Genomic DNA, 5,894 nt, shown 5'->3' on the forward strand with positions numbered 1-5,894 from the left:
TGCTGACTCTGGAATGGAATCAGAGTACTGTCTTGCTTGAGGACTTAGTTTTCACATGGCTAAAACCAAGATAAAGTATGTTTCGCTCTCTGTGCAAACTTTATATCCTAATTAATAAACCAAGATTTTTAAAATACAATTTCCCTTCTGCTACGTTTTCAGCCAAAGCCTTGTGTGTCTCTGAGCTGAACTTCACAGCTTGAAATCTTTGACAGCTTCTCTTCCATTGTAAAAGTTTGTACAGCACCAAGCACACTGCTATCAGGCAAATAAAAAGAATAATAAAACTCAATCATGCTTATATATATAGAAGGCCAATCAATGTAAACACAGGGTTTCTCTAAACAGGAGAAAAGCGGAAGCCAGATGGCATGAAATCATCGATAGCTGTTTCATAAACTTTTCCTGCAATCAAATCTAATTGAAATAACACTAGATTGTAGGCTTTAGCAGGTGGGCAGCACACACAGCTGTTTCTGCTAGATGATTTCCAAAGAATACATACATAAAACATTTCACAGGGACTGACATACGGGAAAAAAGGTTAGCCCAGATGGAATGCTCTCTTTCAGGCTTTATTTCACCGACAGATTTCTGAAGCCTGCCTCTTTAAAAATATGAGCAGAAGTGTTTTTCTGGTATTGTTGAACCAATTAGAGTCATATACAATGTGGTTGGGAGCTATGGCCTGATGATGCACTGTCTTCAACTCCAATTCGTATTTCAAGGCAAGGCAGAGCAGAGAGGGACCTCCTAGTGTCCAGTTTATTGCTCTGCAGTGAGGTAGGATAAATGTAACTGAATCACCTCTGAGAGATATTTCTGTTTCATAGTAATTCCCCAGGGAAAGATTCCACCAGTTTCCTCAGCAGTTTATTCCAGACTTTCCCTGCACTAATAGATAGATCTTTTCATAACTTTTAATACAATTAAGCTAATGGGCACACATGATCAAGGAGAGGAAACAGTTCATGTCTTTTTCCATTTTAATCTTTTACATATTGAAGGATTTATCATGTCCTCTCTCTTCCTTCTGTCCTTTTCTGCAGACAGATATCCCATGGCAAAACTCCTGAAGGCTCACAGATGAGCTGCAAGAACCAGGTGGATCATCCCAGAGAGGTCCAGCATCCAACAGTGGGCTTGGCAGCGTTTCCTGTGGCTGATCAGAAAGCTATTTCAACAATTTGGGCTGAGTTTTTCTTTGAACTTTTGTTTGCATTAGAAGCTAAGACTCAGAAGGAAGGAGAAATGGGAAAGACCAACTTATGTTAGATCAAATGAGAGCCTATAAGAAGGACAGTGAAATGAAACACACTGTGTAGGTCCACTACCTAGTGCCTTCCAGCTATATATATAGTAAAGCTCCTACTCTTAATGATCTTTATATAAATATACCACATAAAGATCAACATGGCCTTTTCTATTACTATTTGTATCAGAATCTGGGCTTTTCACACTTCAGTCTGAAGGATCAGAAGCTGCCGCTGTCTCAGTAAGAGCAATCAGAAGTTATGGCATAAGTGAACTCTGGTTTCTCTTCAGATTGTATAAATCTTTTGCCTTTTACTAAAGATTTCCGTGGAGAGGAACAATTTATTTATAGAAGCCTTCCAGTACTTAAAGGAGGCCTACAGGAAAGATGGGAAGGGACTCTTTATCAGGAGTCTAGTGATAGGAGAAGAGATAATGGTTTTAAACTGAAAGAGGGTAGATTTAGATTAGATATAAGGAAGAAATTCTTCACTATGAGGGTGGTGAGGCACTGGAACAGGTTGCCCAGAGAAGTTGTGGATGCCTCCTCCCTGGAAGTGTTCAAGGCCAGGTTGCATGGGGCTTTGAGCAACCTGATTTCATGGAAGGTGTCCCTGCCCATGCAGGGGGATTGGACCTAGATGATTTTTAAGGTCCCTTCCAGCCCAACTATTCTATGATTCTATGATTCTAACAATAGAATTACATGCAAACTATGCTATTGAATAATGATGATCTCTTGGACTGCAGGAGTCTTTGTCGATACTCCTTTGAAAATGTTAGTTCTGAGGTTAATTGCAGCCAGGCTCCCTCCCCCGCCCCCAGTATATTAGAAATATAATATATACTAACAGTATATTAGTGAGGCCAGGAGTAGAGGAGGGGAGAGAAAACATCATTATATCACTACACAAAATCCTAGTTTTAAATGCTAGGCATGACTGTGGCCACCCCAGTACAGAAAGCAAAAGGTACAATGAAGGGCAGCAAGGAAGATCAAAGGTTTGAAATGGGTTCTGTCCAAAGAGATATTAAACAGAACAGCACTTTTCAGCACAGAAAAAAGTTTGTGGTTTATAAAATGATGAATGGCAAGGAAGAAGGAATGGAATGACGGCTATTATATCTCATAAGACAAGAACATGGAGGCACCAAATGAAACTATCAGACTGCAGGCTTTACACAAAAAGTACTTCTTCACATAATCCATAACTTGAAATGCCATTGCTACAGGATGCTTTGAAAGACAAAATTATAGATGGGTTCAAGAAACAGCTAGAGAAACTCATGGTGTAAATACCTGCTGTGGGCTGATAAACACAGGAAGTCCTGACCCGCAGAGGCGTCCCGGGGAGGTGCCACCCTGGGCTCACCCTGCTCTCAGGCTCCTTAGGGTTGTTTTGCAGCCACTGGCAGAGACCGGGCATGGTGCCACACAGCCCCTTCCTCCTTCTCGTGCAGTTACAGCCTTTGGGTTACTTCAGAAACCAGGTACAGTTCTCAAGCGAAAAACCACTCTCCTCAGAGAGAGAGCAGGAAGAAATCAGCAGTAGCCTCAAGTGGTGGGAGCAACTGTTTGCAAAAGGCAGTGAGAATCAGCCCTGGGGTGATATGACTCTGCAAGAAATAAATGAGTGTGAAGCAAATGCTTTTAAAAGCACCCATCTCAGCTCTGCGGCAGAGGAAACAGGAACACTCAGAAAGAATCAGCAACAAAAGATCCAAAAGAGGCAGTTGATTCCCTGCAGGGGAGAAAACAAAGTGTTTACAACGATGCAGAACAGTAAATCATCAAAGTGCTCTTTTGAAAATATTTCAACAGTAATGTTCATTCTTACATTTATATGGGAGGCACAATAAAGAGAGAAAAAAGATACAGCCCTTGCCTTTAAGGGCATTTGGACTAAAGCAGGTGTAGCATACCAAGTAAAAGCAATAGCAAAACAACAGAGGAAAAGAGGAAGACTGCAGGAGGAGTGGGGGCACAAGGATTATATGTAAGTTTATATGATTGTTTTGGATTACTGGGAGAAATCTTCATCAGCTTGTTTATTGACTTGTTCTCTCTTTATTTGCTTTAAACAGAAGTAGTTATTTCAGGCTGCTGAAGGGGTCTATTTTGAGTGCGGTCTCATGAAGGTTGATTATGGGAAGGGGTTTGTGGGAGGCAAAGGAGTGACACAAAAGGAGAGATGAAGATGAAGAACAATAGATGAAGAAACAGGGGGGACCTAGTGCAGATCCTAGCATTGCTTTTAATATTAGCTGGCTCTCATATAGAGCTTTTCAAGCATAGTTTTTGAAGTGTTTTAAATTGAAGTCTGAATCATATTCGTCATATTATAACAGGACAAATGATATGCTCAGGGTCACTCAGCAGAAAAAAATACACTGTAGCCAGGCAGAGGATTCACTGCCCCTGAATGCTAGTGCCATGCTGCCCACGAGCCACGCTGCCCCTCTGTCAGCTTGGACTGCCACCTGCGACATGGAGGTGATGTATTAGAAATTAATTTATCAGCTGCTCTCTCTATAAATGATATGCTGAAATACCATTCTTCTCCTCCTTATTATGAGTACCTGACATAAAATGGTACCCAGACATGTCACATAGTCTCAGCTAGACTGGAGACATATTAAGACAGACATGCCTGTTCAGGGCCACAGCCAGGCCACTCTCAAGGCCAGATACACAGTCTGTTCAAATAATGGTTTGCAATACACCCCAAGAGGACAGATGATCCCCAGAGTCCAGGGGTTTACTGGCATGCTTGGATGCAATGGAGAGCAGAAAGTGCCATGCTCACGGATCATCTGAAAAGTGCTCTCTCAGTGTTATAGATGTGCCAGCATGTTGATACACATGACCTTTTTTTGGCATTTGAAATGCACAAATTATGCTGACTCCCAAACCATACAGAATGGCTCTTGACATACAACTGTTCATAGAATCATAGAATCATGTAGTTGGAACGGAGCTACAATTGTTGTTTGAATGATTCCAAGTGTTAGTGTTCTAATTACATGTTAGTTTTTATAATGAGCAGAGAAACAGTTTAATTGCACACAGTACACAGTAGCATTCTTTTTAAAAAAGATACAATTCTTTATCACAGGTGAAGTTGAAGAAATCTTTTCAAATAATGATAACAAAATCTGTGATGACAATACTTAATTGTCATCATAAACAGAGATGTTATTCATTTAAGCAACCAGCTAATACTACTGGTCTTTTATTTGCCCTTCCTTCCAACTAACACAATTAAATTATATCTCAAAATGTAACATCTTCAAAGAAGAAATTATGTTTTTCTGTGACTGGAGCACGTGCATTTATGGTAATAGTATTACCTTAATTCATTGCCATACTACAATGGAATTTCTGCTTGCCTGGTTCATTGCAAACCCCACTCAACAGCTGCACTGCAGATGTAGTCACACACGCATCTGCAATTGCTGTCTCCCAGCACTCTCTGGCCTTCCATACCTTAGAATATGTTCCTGTTTGTTTTGTAGGATGAAGTCTTGCCTATATTACATCTACCAACTCAAAATTAGCTCAGCATCATTCACATGAATAGATCTACAACTAGTAGCAAGCATTACTCAAGGTACATTGCTTATACAAAGAAATTGATTTAATGGTCTAAAGGTCACAGTAACAATTTTAATGTTTTTTTTTTTTTTACTGCTGATGCTAGTCTTATCATGCAACAGTTTAGAGGGGATCTTTTTATAAATGTAAAATTTTAACGGCTTGAAAGATTTTGGATTACATTTGCTTTGATGTCTTGAACTAGTGGTAGGAATTTTCTCTGCTGAGCTAATTATCACATGAAATTGTTTTGAGCAACTGTATATCATCATTATCATCATGATTCACTGCTAATCAGAAAACAAGTGGCTGCAGCACCATACTGCAGACATGAAATGCACAAACTGTAGTACACCTACTGGATGGAACAACAATTGTTTTCCGTCTTTGTGCTTATGGAAAGGTAACTCTCATGTGTTGGCTAATGAATTCCACCCCAGCTGTGCGTGATCTTATAATTACATGGTTCAGGCTCCACATGAGCTAATCAAACAGTTTCTTCAGTTCAATTTTACAATGATTCAGACCCTAACTCACTGAAGTATTCGCCTAAAATCGGGTTTATTCAGTGGTCAGCGGAACCATCTTCCTTAAATGGATGGCTGAATATATACAGGATTATTCATATGCTTACTTTTAGGCAAATTCTGGCACTAGTTTGATGAATAAAGATCATACTGTAGAAACCAATTGCCGTATTTGGAATTAACGTATTGATTTCTGCTAGAAATTATTATTTAACATATAGTGTCAGTAGCACAAGACCATATTTCAGCACATGCAATGTATAATCTAAAAGGAAAGAAATCCAATGAATCAACTCCCTAGAGCTAATATTTAGTAAACTATCCTGTATATACATATTTCCAGTCAATAACCATTTTTTTCTCTAAAATCTGTGGATTATCATATTCTTCTAGTTTCTTGTTTTAATGTTTTGTTTCCAGCAAAAGCTCTCTCTCTGCAAGAAAACACAGGAATAATGCATATCCATGCATCAACCATTTAGCTGTTAACAAACAGAGATAATGGCCACTGGGAATGT

General features: G+C 39.5%; 1 non-coding gene across 1 annotated transcript; it reads left to right on the forward strand.

Annotated features, from left to right (window-relative positions):
- Positions 1–1,531: 1,531 nt before the first annotated feature.
- LOC142082542 (U5 spliceosomal RNA) lies at positions 1,532–1,599 on the forward strand. Its single transcript, XR_012673728.1, has one exon. It is a non-coding gene; the product is annotated as a U5 spliceosomal RNA (small nuclear RNA).
- The last annotated feature ends 4,295 nt before the right edge of the window (positions 1,600–5,894 follow it).

This window comes from Calonectris borealis, chromosome 4, assembly GCF_964195595.1.
Source record: "Calonectris borealis chromosome 4, bCalBor7.hap1.2, whole genome shotgun sequence".
In the NCBI taxonomy this organism is placed as follows: domain Eukaryota; kingdom Metazoa; phylum Chordata; class Aves; order Procellariiformes; family Procellariidae; genus Calonectris; species Calonectris borealis.